This window comes from Euphorbia lathyris, chromosome 9 (genome assembly GCF_963576675.1).
Source record: "Euphorbia lathyris chromosome 9, ddEupLath1.1, whole genome shotgun sequence".
Classification (NCBI taxonomy): Eukaryota; Viridiplantae; Streptophyta; class Magnoliopsida; order Malpighiales; family Euphorbiaceae; genus Euphorbia; species Euphorbia lathyris.
In genome coordinates, this window is record NC_088918.1 from 48,527,824 (window position 1) to 48,547,335 (window position 19,512).

Here is a 19,512-nt window from a genome sequence, read left to right on the forward strand (position 1 = left end):
TTTTTTATTATATTCTAATATATTTTTTAATTAATCTGCTATTTTATTATTATTGTTTCACAGAATATTTGGAATATGAAAATGTATTAAAATTCCTAAAAAGTACAAATCATTGAATTTTGTAAAAATAAATAAATCATTCATCTTTAGTTAAAAATCTATAAAAAAGTAGTCAATTATTTTTAAAATTAATTTAATTTGAATTATCATTAAAAAATATATATTAATTTCAAATATACATAATATAAATTTTTTTCATAGCATGATATAAAATTATTTAAAAATAAATATGTCAATTTATTTATTTATCTAAATTATATAAAAGTTTCATACTTCTACCAAAAAAAAAATATAAAAGTTTCATACCCCGTGCATCGCACGGGTTTTCGACTAGTGTTCCTAATTATTTTGGTTGATAATCATCATAACAAAATCTATTAGTTTTATAGTTAGATTGATAAAATCAGTTTTTATTAATCCTAAAGATAAAACGGAAATCTATAGTAGTTTTTCCTATTTTCTGAAAATCGTTTTAAAACCGTTTTAGAACTGATATATATATATTTAAAATTATTATAAAAAAAAATTGCGACAGCAGCTCGAGTCGCGCCTCGCGGCGCGACTGGCCGCGTGCGGCGCCTGGCCGCCGCTGCCGCAAGGCAGCGGCGATTCAGCCGTCCTAGGACTGCTGCCAATCGGCAGCAGCCCACCCTCGGGCCCGGCCTGAGACCCACTTGAATTTTAAATTGTTTAAAATCGGTTTTTATATATATATTTGAATATATATGTTTCAGAAATTAATAGTTTTCTGTTTTGATTATCGAATGAAAATTTGTTTAAAAGTTTGTTTTACCAATTTGTAAATCAAAATGTTAAATGAATTGAAATCAAAATAATTAGGACGTGCATAATTGACGTTTTGTATAGTTATATTAATCTAAGGATTAATATAAAGATACGAAACTATTAGAAGTAAAATTGGATGAAAGTTAATTTAATAAGTTAATGTGATTAACCTAAATATTACATAAAATAGTTATGTAATCAACCAATTAAATTTATTTAATTGAGTTTATGCATGTTTGGAGTTATGGACATATTTGGACCCTCTTTTAGTCTTTTGATATTTTTGAAATAGGGCCTGCGAGTCCTGCCTTTTTACTATCTATTGTAATTTCTCCTCTCATCTAATTCCCTTCAATTCAATTGAAGTTTTCTTTAGTAGTATAGAAATTAATATGTAATTTCAAGGCGCGCCATGGAGAAGACGGATGACCTAAAGAGAAATATGTAATAGTTAGTATTTCCTTAGGTTTGCCCTTTTATTCCGTCTCTGGCTCGATGGAATAATTTAGATGATATGTCCATAACGCCAATGTATGTGAATGTATGTGTCTGATGTATGCTAAAGCAAATCAAGACTAAGTTAGATTATGAGACCTAAAATAAAATCTCTCATTAAAAAGTTAAGTAAATAAACAAGTTATTAAAATCGGTTGCCCCTCCCTAATATTATAATTCAGCCGGCAGTACTGGGGGCCTTTAGGTTGTTGAGCAAACTCAAGTCGGGGTCTTACGGTAACACCTGAATTATCGAAAATTACTTTTCATGAATGTGGGGTAATACTTAAATTAGATTATGATAATTGGATGAGCAAACTCATGTTGTCATAAACTAATGGGCAATATGGTTGGGATTAATGTGAATAGCATATTAGTTACTAATGTGGTTAGTAACCTAATAACCTAGGAATCACATTAAAGATGTGATTGATTACATGAATCTACCTAACGAATGAGACTAGCTTGTTGAGCAAACTCAAGGCGAAATCTCAGGAGTTAGGATCCTAGCTCACTAAAGGATTTGTGAAATTCTTCGAATTAATATGGAGGGCTATTAATTTGGCAAAATAGTGGGAGCAATCTAAAATAAACTAAAAGGCCTATAATTTTAGATTGATATACTTTAAGCAAATGAATGACATACGTTTACTCTTTCTCACTCTCAGGTTTAATTAAACACACTCTTAAAATCATGACTAAAACCAATCTGCAAAACATTCTTACCGATAACAAATTGAATGGTTCAAACTTCACCGACTGGTTTCGTAACCTCAAAATCGTTTTGAAGTTCGATAAAATAGGGTATATACTTGATACATCGATACCCCCTCTCCCTGCTGATGATGCTCCCATTGAGGAAATTGATGCTTACCAGAAGCACAAGGCTGATGATGACCATGCCGGATGCATCATACTTGCATCGATGACACCGGAATTACAAAGGCAACATGAGGAAATGGATGCCTATTCCATCATCATGCACCTAAAGGAATTGTTTGGGAAACAGACCAGGTGCGAACGCTACGAGATATCCAAGTTGCTATATCGTTGCAGGATGCAAGAGGGCACATCTGTCATGACGCATTGTGTTAAGATGATTGGCTACATTACCAAACTTTCTAGTATTGGATTTGCGATGGATAACGAATTAAGCATAGACTTAATTCTTCAATCCCTCCTAGAGAGTTATTCACAGTTCATTATGAACTATCAGATGAATGACTTGAAAACCTCTCTTGAAGAGCTTGCAAATATGCTCAAGTCAGTTGAGCCCAATATGAAGAAAGACAAAGCCATACCGGCTCTTGTCATAGAGGGATCAAAGAAGAGGAAAGGGAATTCTCCCAATCCTAAACATCCCAAGAAAGGTAAGAAAGCCATGCCCAACAAAACTAAGGGAAAGGAAGTGAAGAAGCCCAAAGGAGAGTGCCACTTCTGTGGTAAAGACGGGCATTGGAAGAGGAACTGCAAGGAGTACCTAGCCTCCCTCAAGAAGGGAAATGGCGATGCTTCAACATCTGGTATGTTTTATATTGAAATAAATACAGTTTCACAGTCTGAATCTTGGGTACTTGATACCGGATGTGGATCTCATATTTGTACAAATATGCAGGAGCTAAAATAGACTAAGGAACTAAAGAAAGGGAGCATAAACTTGCGAGTGGGAAATGGAGCAAGAGTTGCCGCCCTCGCAATTGGAGATTATGTTTTGAATTTGCCCTCTGGGCTTGTAATAGAATTAAGGAATTGTTTATACGTTCCTCAAATGTCTCGCAACATTATTTCTATTAGTCGTCTTGTTGACGACGGTTTTCATATTTCAATAAAAGACAAACATTGCGATTTTTATAAAGATTCGATCTTTTATTTTTCAGGAATATCACAAAATGGGATTTATGTGTTAGATGACAATATTTCTGTTTTCGCAATTGATACCAAAAGACATAAGCTAGATAATTCAACTTACTTGTGGCATTGTCGTTTAGGCCATATAAACAAGAGACGCATGCTAAAGCTACATTCAGATGGGCTTATAGATCCAATCGATCCCGAATCATTGGAAACATGCGAATCATGTTTAAAAGGTAAAATGACAAAGACACTCTTTAGCAATAAAGGTGAGCGTGTATCAGACACTCTAGGACTCATTCATTGAGATGTATGCGGTCCTATGTCAGTCCAAGCAAGAGGAGGATTCAGATTCTTCATAAGCTTCATAGATGACCATACCCGATATGGTTACATCTACTTGATGAAGCACAAATCAGAAGCTTTTGAGAAATTCAAATGCTTCAAGAATGAAGTAGAAAATCAATTGGGAAAGAAAATAAAGACACTTCAATCAGATCGAGGTGGCGAATATCTTTCAGATGATTTTCTGAATTATCTAACTGAATGTGGGATATGCTCACAATGGACACCTCCCTATACACCACAACACAATGGTGTATTCGAGAGGAGAAACCGTACCCTACTAGATATGGTACGGTCCATGATGAGCATGGACTTACTTCCAAAGATGTTCTGGGGCTATGCCTTAGAAACTGCCCTCTTCACCCTAAACCGAGTACCAAATAAATCCGCTAGTTCCACACCATATGAATTGTTCGTTGGTAGGAAACCCGTGTTTTCATTTATAAGAGTATGGGGTTGTTCAGCATTTGTCAAATGCATTGCGTCCGACAAACTAGATTCGAAATCTGATAAATGTTTCTTCATTGGATACCCTAAGGAAACTAAGGGATATTACTTCTATCATCCAGATGATTAGAAAGTAATAGTATCTAGGCACGCAACCTTCTTAGATAAAGAGTTTCTCGAAGAAACACAAAAGGGAAGCATGATTGAACTTGACGAAGTTCAAGAAGAGGAAACACCGACTGAAACAACAGAGGCGGTTGAGGTACCTAAAGTAGTCCCATTAGATGAGACTCCAGTGCCACCTATTCGTAGATCACAAAGAGTTCGTGAACTCCCAGTTAGATATGGTTTTCTAGTGGGAGATGATAATGAGGTTCCCGTGTTAGACGACGAACCCGAAAACTACAAAGAGGCTCTTACTAGTCCAGATTCTAAAGCGTGGCTTGAGGCCATGGATTCTGAAATGGATTCCATGTATACTAACCAAGTGTGGACTTTGGTTGATCCACCCGAAGGGATAAAACCCATTGGGTGCAGGTGGATCTTCAAAAAGAAGACTGACGTGGATGGAAAGGTTAGCACCTACAAAGCTAGGTTAGTAGTGAAAGGATATCGTCAGAAGCAAGGAATTGATTATGACGAAACTTTCTCTCCTGTGGCTATGTCCAAATCAATCAGAATCATGCTTGCAATTGTCGCTCACTACGATTATGAGATTTGGCAAATGGATGTGAAAACAGCTTTCCTAAACGGAAACCTGCTTGAGGATGTATATATGATGCAACCTGAAGGTTTCATATCAAAGGATGCAAACAAAGTTTGCAAACTTCAGAGATCCATTTATGGACTCAAGCAAGCATCGAGAAGCTGGAATAAGCGTTTTGACGAAACCATAAAACAATTTGGTTTCGAACAAAATTGTGAAGAAGCTTGCATTTACAAGAAAGCAAGTGGGAGCTCTATAGCATTTCTCATACTATATGTGGACGATATATTATTAATTGGAAATGACATTGCTCTACTACAGTTGGTAAAAGTATGGTTATCTGGTAACTTCTCAATGAAAGACCTTGGTGAAGCAGCTTATATACTTGGTATAAAGATCTACAGAGATAGATCGAGAAGACTGCTTAGTCTTTCACAGGCTACATACATTGAAAAGGTGCTAAATCGGTTTAGCATGCTTGAATCGAAACGAGGTAACTTGCCCATGCTACATGGAGTAAAGTTAAACAATCATCAATGTCCTAAAACCGATGATGACAAAAGACGCATGGCTGTAGTCCCGTACGCCAGCGCAATCGGCTCGATTATGTATGCTATGCTATGCACTAGACCTGACGTAGCGTTCGCGTTATCTGTAACGAGTCGTTACCAAGGAAATCCGGGAGACGAGCATTGGATTGCCGTCAAAAACATTCTTAAGTACTTGAGAAGAACTAAAGATATGTTCCTAGTGTACGGAGAAGGTGATCTGAAAATAGAAGGATTTTCAGACGCAAGTCATCTCACAGATGAGAATGATTTTAAATCCCAATCAGGATACTTGTTTATCTTGAATGGGGGCGCGGTCAGTTGGAAGAGTTCCAAGCAGGGAAGCGTAGCTTTCTCTACGACCGAGTTAGAGTATATCGCAGCTGCGGAAGCAGCAAAGGAAGCGGTTTGGATAAGAAAGTTCATTACAGAACTTGGTGTGGTGCCTGACATTGTAAATCCCATCACACTGTATTGTGATAACAATGGAGCCATTGCGCAAGCAAAGGAACCACGGTCTCATAATGTGTCCAAGCATTACCTTAAGCGATACCACATCATAAGAGAGATTGTGGCTAGAGGAGATGTGAGAATAGAAAGAGTACCTACAGAGGACAACGTTGTAGATCCGTTGACAAAGCCCTTAACCCAGAGAGTACATGATCGTCATCTAACTTCTACTGGGATAAGTTTTAGAAACAATTGGCTTTAGTCCAAGTGGGAGTATGTTGGGGTTTAGTGTCCTATAGACAATTGTTCTAGGATACAAACTTAATATAAATGAATTGTTCTTTATATAATTTGTTTTAATGAGATATATGTTTTATAACTATATAAAGGCAATCCCTTTTAAGCACTAAATAAAGTCTAATAAAAGGAAATCTGTAAGTTTGTTTTAAAGTGATTATAAAGTGTTCATACAAGCATGAAGTGAGACAAAACTTTATAATAAACTAACAAACTTAAAACCACCCCAAGTCAAGTGATATGTTTAGGATTGATATATCACTGTTGAGACTTGCATGTAACAATGTCTTCTGTCCGACAGAAAGCTGATCTCATAAGCTTCATATATACAGATATCTGGACAGTTACATGGATCTGATGAAAAGTAGTTCATTAGGATTGGGGATCCGATTTGAGATAACAGGATGGGTAGATTCATCCTTGTCACTTATTCATCTCATTGGTATTAATAGGTATAACTAATCCTCAGACTCAAAGGAATATTAATTGGTATTCTGGATTACGGAATATGACGCTTTGACTCTGGTGTAACACGATCCTTAACAGAGATGACTCTAGGGTGTGAACAGTAGACGTTGGGTATCACAAGAAGTGATTGCGGGATCATTATATATTGGATTGAGCATTTATCACTCCCGATAAATGGGAGATACATCCAAGGATCGCTTGTGGAAGACTCGACTCTAAATCCTTGCAAGGTGATAACTTAAGACTTGAAATACAGATTTCACTTAACCTATCTATTTGAGTTGACTCGGCCTGTACAAGTAAAACGAACGTCTCGATGTATGTGACTTGACATCATCCATAGTCATAAGATTCAGTTCAAGGATGTAGTTGATAAAGGATCGAATTATACTGTAACTAATACGGAAAGGTTAACGACAGAATCAACCTGTCTTCTTATGGCTCTGGGGGAATGATTACGGACTTGCTAATCACATACTCTGTACATCATTCCGTTATGCAAAGATTAAATATAATTCTTTAAAAATTAATTTAATAGTTGCATACGGCCAGTAGTAATAAGAACCTAATGGGTCACACATAAGACTTGGAACCTAAAAGGGAGATAGATGTTAATTAATTGATGGAAGCCCAATTGAGCCCAATGAGGCCCGTGGACCATAGGGGGGTCGAAATTCATGTATGGTACATGGATAATTAATTTGATTTTAATCAATCCTAATTAGATTAGGATTATGAATTAAATTAATTAAGAGATAAATAAGTTAGGAGTTTTAATTAGATTATAATACTCATATTATTATCCAATAAGGTTATTATTATTATCCTTAATATGTTAGATATATAATGAGATAATAATTAGGAATTCTATTCCGAATTGAATTCCTATTTAGTAACCTAATTCTATCTAACTAGGGATTAGATACAAGAGATTATAAATACCCCCCCACTATGTGATTTTCGAAATGCCTAAAACCCTAATCCAAGGCTAGTGATTTTCGAAACCTACCCTAAAGAAAGAAAGAGAAATTTCGACCCCAGTTCGAGGACGAGATTTTCTACGGCTTCCTTCCGATCAATTGATTTCATCTATTTCTTTTATCCTTGATCTTGTGTTGATTAATTAGAGGCAATCTATTTTGGTTGCTATTCAACGGTTGATTTTAACTTAATCTTCTCGTGTTTTATTTCGTGCTTGGGAACTCGGAGAAGAGTTGTGGGCACTTCATTAACAACGGTAGATTGATCATCAAAAGGTAATTCTTCTTATCCCTCTTTATATGAAATAACGATTAACGGATCCTAGGGTTAATGGAAATAGGTTAAAATTTTTATATTTCCGCTGCTATACCTTAGCCTAATTTCCAACAGTTGAGGATGATGGTTTTGCCACTAGTGTGTGTCCACGTTCTGCTAGCCACATACTACTGTTGATTGTCATTCCCTCTAAAAGTTCTCTCGCTTGAGCGGATGTCTTCTTCATAAATAATCATCCCGACATAACATCTAATGAACCTCTGGTTGTAGGATTGATTCCGTTATAAAATGTTTGCATTAAAAGTTCATCAAGCAAATGGTGTTGTGGGCATAAACATTGAAGTTCCTTAAAACGTTCACATGCTTCATAAAGGGTTTCATTATCATTTTGTGTAAAAGATGTTAACTCTTTAATGACTCTTGCTGTTTTTGCTAAAGGGAATTTTTTTGATAAAAATGCTTGGGCTAATTGGTCCCAAGTTTCGAATGTTGCGACTGGCATAGAAGTTAACCAAACTTTGGCTCTATCCTTCAAAGTGAAAGGAAAGAGTCGAAGTTTAATCGCTTCGGCAGGCACATCGGTCATTTTGAAAGTGTCACAAATTTCTAGGAAATTTGTCAAATGGGTGTTTGGGTTTTCGTTAGGTAGTCCATAACAGGTCACATTATTTTGTAACATGTTAAGCAAAGCTGGCTTAATTTCAAATTGGTGTACGACTATTTAGGGTCTAACTATACTATTGGTTACACCGGCTACTCCTGGCCTAGCGTAATCCATGAGTGTGGGTGGTATTGCCATATTTTCTGGCTGTGGATTCTTTTTCTCTTTTTGTTTCTTATTTTTCTCTTTTTCTTAATTGTCTTTTCAATTTTTGGATCAAGTGGTTTTAGTGGAATGCCCGAACTTCGAGAACTGCGCATGAACTTGAAATTTTTGCACGAACCGAAACTACCTTCAAAACAAAATTGAAAAATAAAAATGTAAGTAAATTGAAATAAATAAAATATAAAATATAAAATAAGTATGTATAAACCTAGATTCGAAATAAAACACGAAAAATCTAATTTTTTGTAAAAAAATTTTGGCGTTCCCCGGCAATGGCGCCAAAAACTTATTGAGCGATTTCCGCAAGTGCACGGCTTCGCTTGTAGTAATAAAAAGATATCGATCCCACATGGAATGTTTTTTCACAAAAACTTATTTTGATACAGTTTAAATACGTCTTTAGGTTTATTTTATAGATAATCGTTAATTGAATTGGATTGAGATTGAATTAAGTTAATAAGAATCAGATTAGAATTATATGTTAGAAATTTAGAAATCAATTATGTCTTGAGATTTAGATTACAAGACAGAAACATTTAGCGTTTAAAGTAAGAGAAGTGTTGAAATCATTTGCATTAAGCAAAGATATCAACTTTAAACTTTGTAAAAATTATAAGTGTGTAATAAAATGTAAATTCCTTCAATTAAAAGGCTTTGAACTGTAGAAATTCCCCTGATGTTAAGTAGATTTCTACCTTAATCAAATTGATACTTATTTCCGATAAGCCGACCCAACGATCATATCATCCATAAATAAGAACTTGCTCAAGTGTTCAACAAAGTTTCCTTGTAACTATGTGAATTAAATATGTTTTAATGAAAACACTAGAATCTTGCTTCGAAGAAATTGCCAAAGTAACTACATAAAGATATATTGAAATGTATAAACTTTTATTATGTGATTTGTGAATTGATACAAGTTTACAGAGAACAGGAAACATGAAAGCATTCGAAATGACATTCGAGTTCCGGGTCCTCAATCCTTTCCTCAAACCTCGTTAGAGTTTGTCAGGCTCTGGGATCGCATCCGCTGCTTGATCTTCTCGCTGAATCTTCGGAATAGAGATGATGTGTCTTCTACCGAAATGTAAACTCATCTTCCAACAGTTCTTAATCTAAACTTAATTGCTACTGTGTTTGTAAGAAATCTCAGAACAATTTGTGTACATCAGATTGCTTTTACAGGAATGAAATCTAACTCTGAATCGTTTCTGATTCAGAACTTCTGCATAAATTGTGCACTCTAATCTTAAATAATCTAACTCATTTTTTTCTAACTTTGAACTCTGAAATCAACTCTTTATTTATAGATGTTGAAGAGTCGTGTTTAAGGGTCGTGTTCATTGTGAATAGACGTTTCTATCCACCCGAATAGACGTGTTTCTCTGAATTAAAACATGTGAAATAAGTGCTGAAAAAGATGCTGATCCTACCGAGATTCTGGAATCTCTGCCGAGATGAGGAGAGCAGTTTAATTCTTCAGAATGAAAAGGAGAAGTGCCAAAAATTGGCATGTCGCGGCCGAGATTAGGGAATCTCGATCGCGACACAGGTTGAATTTCCCGGATCAGACTTCATTCCCTTCCTTCGTATCGGTGCGCTGAATTTACTCATCTTTTTGGCTCGTAACTTGGGGGTTTTCCTTCGTTTTTGATCCGTTTTCGCTCCTATTTGGATTTTACCAAATATTTAGGTACCTTGCATGATTTCATAGCAAAACTGATGTAAATATTAATGATATTTTAGGTATATTTTGGGCTTAACAAACCCACCCAAGCCAAGTTTGAACACCCCTAGTGTTTTCAATGTGACCCGAGATGGGGGTTACAGGTTAACATAATATTGTTGAGACTTGCATGTAATAATGTCTTCTATTTTGAACAGAGAGCTGATCTCATAAGCTTCAGATATGAAGATATCTGGGTAGTTACATGGATCCGGTGAAGGAGTTCATTAGGATTGAGGACCTGACTTGAGATAACAAGATGGATGGATTTATCCTATGTCACCTTTTATTTTATATGGTATTACTAGGTATAAGTAATCCTCAGAATCAAATAAATATTAATTAGTGATTCTGGATTATGGAGTGTGATGCTTTGACTCTGTGCAATCACGATCCATAACAGGAATGATCCTGGGGTGTGTGCGTCAGTCGTTGGGTGTCGCACAAAGTAATTACAGAATAGTTAATATTAGATTGAGCATTCATCACTCCTGATAAGTGGAAAATATATCCATGGGCCACTTGTGGAGAATTGATTTGAAATCCTTGCAAGGCGATAGGATTAAAAGTAGAAATGGAGATTTCACTTAACCTATCTATTCAGAATTAATTCTACCAGAACAAGTAAAACAAACATCTCATTATATGTAACTTGACATAATCCATAGTTACAGCTTCGTTTAAGGATATAGCTGATGAAGGATCGAATTATATTGTAACTAATACAGAAAGGTAAATGATGGAATCAACATGTCTTCTTATTACTCTGGGGGGATGTTTACGGTTCTGTTATTCACAGTTCACACACTCATTCCGTTATACAAACGATTAAATGTAATTTGGAGAAATTAATTCAATAACTGTATACGGCTAGTAGTAATAGGGACCTATTGGGTCACACATGAGACTTGGAACTGGAGGACGAGACAGTAATTATTGGGTGGAGTAGTGTGGGCCGAAATTTGATGTATAGTGCATCAAGTGGGAATAATTGATTATTGAGATCATTATAATTAGATTATAATTATGGTTAAATCAATTGTAGGATAAAATTTAATTAGAAATTTTATATGATTAAATATCTAATAAATATTATCCTAACCTAAAGATAAGTTATGTAATTACAGAGATAATATTTATATTTATGGGATATAAATAAAGAGAATGTTATAACTTATCTAATTAATTAAGAGTTTTAACCTTATTGTGATAGGGTTAAAAAGACTATATAGATAGAACCCCACACTAGGGAATTCGGCCAAGGCTAAGAAAGAGAGGAAGAAATTCTCTCGACTTCACCTGAATAATTATCTTTCTCGTTTTCTATCTTTGATCTCGTGTTGATTCCTTTAGAGGCAATCTATTTTGGTTGCTAACAGTTGATTGCTAATCGTTTATTATTGTTTGTTTTTGGTGTTTTTGGAGAGACAGTTGATATTCGTGTGGGCACATCTCTAGCAACAGTAGATAGTTCTTTATAAAGGTATTTATGTTTAATCTCTCTTTATATGAAATAACGATTAACGGATCTTGGGTTAAGGGAAATGGGTAAAAAATTTATATTTTCGTTGTGTCTGTTTTTGCCTATTTTCCTTTAGAAGAATCATCAACCACGGCTGAACGCTGGATTTTCTTATAAACAGATTTTAAAGCTTTAGGAGCCATTTAAAGAAGAGTAAAAAGGAAAGAGAAGAGAAGGAGAACTTAGAGGTTTGAAATGACAGACTTGGGAAGCAGAAAACAAGAGAAGAAAATGAAAGCCTTTTCTTCTTCAATTTATAATAAAAGGTAAGGTAATAAAGAGTTTTTTTCCATTATTACTCTTGGAAGAATCAAAGCGTTTCAAATAATAAGTTCTGAAGAGGAGGCTAATAGTGCGTTAATATGACGTTATAAAGGCGGACATTCAGGCAGTAGTAATGATGTTTTCATTGCGAAAGAACGCCCTAAAGGACTTTCGTGTAAAACTTGGGAGGGGGGGAGGAGTCTGATATAGTATTAGATGAATGGATCCAAAGCGCTCAAGAAAGGATCTAAGGCCTGAAGATAACATTTGGGCCTAATCCAAGAAGCCTTCTTTCTAACTGTTCATTATCATCTCAGGTCACCGAAAGCAGTTAGAAAATCCAATTCAGTATAGAAGGCATCACTCTGCAAACCACCTTTTCTATTTATAATATGTCATGGATAATTCATGACACTTGTCACTTAATAGTGATTTAAGTAGTGTAAGGCTGGCGGTAGAAAATTTCTACTAACCAATAAAATTTGACATGGGCTAATTATAGACCCCGTGAATATAAGGATGGAGTACATTAGTTTTTATTTATTTATTTAGACCACACGTCTCTCAATTTTAATTGAGGCTACAGTTAAAGTTGTTCACTATATTAAAGAGTTAAATAGTGCTTAATGAATCACATGTTATTTCTGGAAAACGAAAAGGACGGAAAAGTAGAATATATGGATGTAGGGTGAAAGTGAAAAAGAGAAAAGAAAAAAAAAAAAAAAAAAGTAGGTCGGGCTAAACAAGTAGGTAGATATATTATTTAGGATTGGTTTCCTCGTGAAGTGAAATTATGGGACTCAGCTGTCGGCTGCCTTTTATGCATTCATATCATATGGTATAAAAATGAACGCATGCATGCACGCAGGCTTAGATATGATGCATGCATGCATGCATAATGACAATATATATCATGTTATGCAACATTCAAAGAATTAATATGTATCAAATGGTTCATTGTATGTTTTTTTTTTTTTGGTTTGAATTGAAAGTTGTTAAAAGCAAACAACAGAAAATCAATGCGGATTTACAGAAATCAATCTGCAATCCCCTAAGCTCCTATAATCTAATTGTAGTAATTGTTGAATCCCGTTTGGAGGGCATCTGAAGGAAGTTACTCCTTTGCTAGAATCTAGAGCCGATTTGGCAAGCCAGTCTGCACATTTGTTCGCTTCCCTGTAAATGTGGTTGAAATTAACAGTGCACTTACTCTTGAAAGAGAGGATGTCCTGGATAAGAACTCTTTGTGGGTGGAGTTGGTGTTGTTGAAAGCGGCCATTGAGAAATTGTATAACTTCTAGACAATCTGATTCCACAATTATAAAGTCATACCCTTGTTCGACGGAGATCTTCAGGCCACTGTATATTCCCCAAAGCTCAGCTATAAAACTGTCTCCTTTCCCTATGTTGTGTGTAAACCCGATTATCCATCTTCCGTTTGAGTCCCTTAGTAGACCCCCTGCTCCAATTGCTTACGAGCCCGAATTGCATGACCCATCCGTGTTTAATTTCACCTAGAGATTGTTTGGTTTTCGCCAACTAACCCATATTTCTTGATTAGGTGCTCTAGATACATCGACATTATCCACCCCAGCCTTCACACAGTTAATAACATAATTTTTGATGAAATTCACCTTGTCTCGTGGGATGTCACTCTCGTTTCCAAATATCAACTTGTTTCTCCACCTCCAGATACTCCAAAGACTCACTACAAAAATGGAGTTCCAATTGGATTCCCAAAAGAGGGAATCTGAATTTCTCAAATTTGTATGTAACCAATCTGACCAGTTCTGATTAAAGAATGTTGGGTTTCCATTGGACCTGCTAATGGCTATCCAGAAGGAATAAGTCTTTGGACAGTCTCGAAAAAGATGAAGAGTTGATTCCTCGCACTGCTTACAGCAACTACAAGTCGCTGAATCGCTGAAATGTCTTCTATGTCTCTCCAATTGGGTAAGTAATCGATTGTGTACCACTAGCCATAGAAAGCATTTTATTCGATAGGGAACATCGATTTTCCATATAAAGGTCCAGGCCCAAGTATTCCTCTGCCAGTTCGCCCCTGCAACAATTGAATATGCAGTTTTCGTAGAGAATTTTCCATCAGAAGTGGGTTCCCAGATTAATTCATCAGTCTGGCTGCCTGATATATCTACCTTGATAGCTGCAATATACAGACACATTTCTAGAGGGATGAGGTTTTCAAATTTTTCCCAAATCCAGTTACCTTCTTCGTTGACATAGTCAACTACTCGCAACATCAACTAATCGATCAGAATGTTCGAGCAATGATCCTTCAGAAAACAGAAAACAGCACATGTGAATTATAAATTTATAATTGTACTTGACAAAATCCAAAACAAAATTTAAAAATCCTTTTCTAATATGTAGATATTTTTAAGTTTTCTTTTCAACTCTACCAAAGACAATTCAATTTCAAATATTAAAAAACCAAGACATGATTCATTCTCCACGTATCCGCGGGAAAATATGATTAGATTTTGACAAATTGAAATATATATCACTTTAATCAAGTTTAGAGGACGAATAGACCATTGTAAATAATTTTAGAAGGGTCTATATTAAACTTTAAACATATTAGAGTGACCTATAAATTACTTTAAACAAGTGCAGGTGTAAAAATACTGTCTCTAAACTTTTTTGGATTAAGTTGAGAGGCTCGAATATAACAAGCCTTAAATATAACTTAATATGTTTATTGATAATATCCAACTTGATATCTATATATAATATAAAACAGTAACGATGGAACTGAGGTGTCACTTCCTCCTTTTTTAGTGATAAAAAATTTAATATATTAATTTTAATTTTATTATATATATTTATCTATAAAAATATTATTTTATCCGTACTATATCTAAGAGTTCTACAGAATTTAAATTAATCCCTAAAATCTCTCTAATTCTCTACACATCTATATAGCTATATATAATATAAAACAGTAACGATGGAACTGAGGTGTCACTTCCTCCTTTTTTAGTGATAAAAAATTTAATATATTAATTTTAATTTTATTATGTATATTTATCTATAAAAAGATTATTTTATCCCATATATCTAAGAGTACTACAGAATTTAAATTAATCCCTAAAATCTCTCTAATTCTCTACATATCTATCTATATATAATATAAAACAGTAATGATGGAACTGAGGTGTCACTTCCTCCTTTTTTACTGATAAAAAATATAATATAATATATAATATATTAGTTTTTATTTTATTATTATATTTATCTATAAAAATATTATTTAAAGTAAATGTGAAAATCAAATAATAATATTTAATTTATATAACACATTTATGTCATTAATTGTAATTATTAAATTGTATTTTTATTAATATTTATATATTAAGATGAATCCGTGCATCGCACGGGCCAAAAACTAGTTATTAGTATATATCTCTATAACTCCTCTAAAGTTATAATGTAATTTTCTTCCTCATATTTATCATGTATTCCATATCTCATAACTAGGATTTACTTCAAACAAAATTACTGTAAGGTTAAACTTTTTCTATGTATAAATACATATCTTCTGTAAACCCTAATTAATACAATTACAATAACACGATTACCACTCTTCCCTCGGCTACAGTCGCACCAACTTTTTCTTCCCCGGCCAATCTTACGTAGCCATCTCCCGCTGCCATGGTTTCTTCTTCTTCCCGTGAACAAACAAACTCCACTTTTCGTGCCTCCATCCACACCATGATTACTGATAAGTGTCCAATCCAACAGTGAAATGCCCACTTTAGTACCAGGTTATTTAGTTAATTTAATTGTTATTCTGGGTGTTATTGCTTGTTTTGGTATATTTTATCTCCACATGACTCATGTGATTGGCCATGTGAGACGTAAAGCGCTTGATGCGAGAATAAAATGAGAGACGTAGAGTGCTTGATGCGCCGGTTAGGAGAACCGAAGAGTGGCAAAGGGATGTAGTGGTGAGGGGTAGGGGAAGACCTAAGCAAACTTGGAGGAGGGTGATCGAGAGTGATATGAGTTTACTGGGAATTGAGGAAAATATGGTAGTGGATAGGACGGAGTGGAGGGAGCGAATTTGTGTCGCTGACACGACTTGATTTCACGGTTTTATATGATGGTTCATGTTAGCCGACCCCGAATCATTTCGGGACTAAGGCTTTGTTGTTGTTGTTGTTGATGATGACTCATGTGATTAAAAGGAGCTGAATTGGACCTAACTTGAAGCAAATTTGGACTAGAAGCGAATTTCGAGCTGATTTCGAGGAGCTGAAACGAAGGCAGAGTTAGTCTTGCCCAAGACTAAAGATTCGGAACTGCATGTTAGGGATTATTGCCAGTTCATCAACTGTAGCGTAGCGGAATTGCAGTTTAAAATTTATTTCTAATCCCTTTAATTTGATCTTTGTTCGTTAACCATTGATTGAATAAAACCTTTTGATCCGTTTAGGGATATAAACATACCCGGACTGTCTCTTCTAGAGACGGTTGAAGAATCCACAAGGTAGTAGGATCTCCGTAGTCAGGTGCACGAACAGCTATTGAGCCAGAACCGGTGCTAGCCGAAGAACGAACGAAGAACATGAGAGATTGTGAAATTTTACCAAAATCCCACTATATGAATCATAGTGGTGCTGCCGAAAATCAATTTGATTTTCTTTCTAAATCTTGGTGGTGGCCGAATTAGTATATTAGGGTTAATTAGGTTTAGAGTGTTTTAATTTATATATATATAGTGTATTCCTAAACTAAACCTAATTGGTTTAGGGTTAATTGGTTAGTTACAAAACTAATCCAATCCTAATCTAATTACATAAATAAATACCAATAATATTTATTCTATGCAATTAATTATGATTAGATTAAATCTAATTACCTCAATTAAACAAACAACACTAATTAATAAATTAACGTATTAGTTTAATTAATTATTCACCGAATGCAATATTATTAATTTAAAAATTAATTAATTACATTCCGTAAATTAATTAATCAATTAAATATTCAACTCCTAAAACCATTAATTAATTACATTGATACAAAGTATCAATTAATCAATTAATCAACAACTAATTAATTACCTTGACATTTTATTGTCAATCAATTAATAAATTCTATCTCTCCAATGTACCGTTCTATGAGTTCTAACTCAGATGTTCGATGTGCACGATCCTATGGGTCTGTTCTTAGCTAGTAGTGGGCTTATCGCTCACAGACAGTAAGTGGGTTCTAGCAAACCATTACTGCCCCTAACTAAGACAGAGTTTCAGCAGTTTAAAGATGCAGAGACCCTGTAGTTATCTCTTAACGTCTTTTACCATTTGATATCGATATTATAAACAAGAGGCATGGCAGATGTCATCCTCTCTGATGTTTATGATATTTCTTGATCTTAAGTAGATTAATGAATCAGATAAGTAAACTACTTATCAGGGTGTGGACACACACTTATCAATCTCACTTATTAAGTGGCCTGTGATATCATCTCACTGTTATGTGAGTGGTAATTCCATCACTTCACTATCAATGCTAATGTGTTCACCTATTCACCCAATCATACCCATATTTGGCATCCTGTTAGGCGTATGTCAAAGTGAACCGGATCCCACATTGATATTATAATGAAATCTGGTCTGAAGACAGTTAGAGACCTACTTAAGAAAACTAATGACACAACCACCATGTAGTTTTCTCAGGCGGATCGATCCAGTCACATGTATACAACATGTACCCATATTCACAACTGACTTATCAAATGCTATGGCTAGTATCAATTACTACCATACAGTCGTCGAATATACAAGTCTGTGGTCCTAATCATTCCCATGATAGAATAGACTTGGGATATGGTTTTACGATTATCAATCAATGGATTCTCTATTCATATTATAACACAAGATATAAATGAACTAGATTAATGCCTTTATTAATGTGACAAATACATTTTATAAGAACCAATGCCTATGAACTAGGGCACACCAACACTGCAGAAATCTGCATTGATAAGGACTCTTCTCCTATTCTATCGAGAATGAACCTGGACAGCTGTAGATGACTAATCATGCATGAAATTATGAGATATGACAGATTAGAAAAAAGAACCCTAACTCCATCTCTCTCAAATTCGCCCCAACCACCTCCACTCTTCACAAACTTCCTGGACCTCATCCACACCTCCTTCAATCACCACAGAGATAATACATGTACAATTACAATTACAAGTACTGGGCATACATGTAACCACAGCTTCAGAAGATGTCAGAACACTTCAAGGTAATTAAGAGGCATTTTTTTTGCACATATGAATTTCAACCCACCTTTCCCTCGAAGGAGATGAGGCACGAGGTCCCCTCCTCCAAAAAGGGCAGTAAGCACACTTTTCTTTTCAATTTATTTTCATTTTGTTTGCTACCCTTCGCCCCTGATTGTTTGAATTCCATATTGAGGATAATGCGAGATGAAAAGTGGGGAAGGGGTTTTCACTATAGAAGTGCTTGACTGATTTTGGTTGTGATGGTTAATTTGTTAAAAGGCTTCTGGCTTCTAGATGATTTGAAAATTTTCTGCTGCAATTTTCTGGGTCTAATTCTATAGGATATGTGCTGAAATAGTGTGAGGTGTCCACCTCAAAAGAAAAAAATCAAAAAATATGCTCGAGTCTAGTGTGAGGTGTCCACCTCTTGCTTCGTCCCTAAAACTACCAATGCTAGCTCTCTGTTTTGCGCTTGATTGAAACTAGGCTGCTGACTTAGTATTGAGATGCTTAAGTTTTGTATTGAGTAAAGTTGTTGATTTCAAAAGGCCAGGATTGCATAATTGCCTTAAGTATGCATACGAACTACTTGATTAATCTCCTATTACATGAAAAAGATGTTTTGAATGAAGCAACACCACTTTTATCCCAATTTTTTTTTGAAAGACTTTGAGACTAAATGCAAGAACAAAATACATTAAACTTTGTTCTATGTTTCTGAGTGTTGTCCAATTTTAGTTTGAAATTTTAGAACTTGCCATGTTATGCATTTCGAGACCACATCTGATGAATTCAAGCATTAAAAACGATAAGGGCATTAGGTTTTTTTTTCTCAACCATTTTTAATAAAATTTGAACCCTTAGTCTGAACAAGACTAACAAAGAATAACAGTACCCAGCCCTTAGTTTAGCCACACTTGAGCCTTTTTCCCCATCCTTGACACAATCCTTGTTTGAGTCCATTGGCTAGGGCCATTTTAGCCGTTAGAGTCTGTACACTCTTTTACTTTATTCAATGTTTAGTTGTTGCTTTCAGCAATGCCTATGTTCAAGATAACTACAGGCTCACCAAATTATGATGATCCAATTGAATAGTCCTTTAGTTATATTATATGTGGTTGTGCTTCAAAAAGGTGTCTAAATGGACATTAACTTTAGTAGCTTTCTTGTTCTAGTTTGAAGAATCATCTTTAGTAAAGGGGAAA

General features: G+C 35.1%; 1 non-coding gene across 1 annotated transcript; it reads left to right on the forward strand.

Moving 5' to 3' along the window:
• The first annotated feature begins 8,024 nt into the window (after positions 1-8,024).
• On the forward strand, positions 8,025-8,131 carry LOC136207563 (small nucleolar RNA R71). The gene has a single exon (XR_010676699.1). It is a non-coding gene; the product is annotated as a small nucleolar RNA R71 (small nucleolar RNA).
• Positions 8,132-19,512: the final 11,381 nt, after the last annotated feature.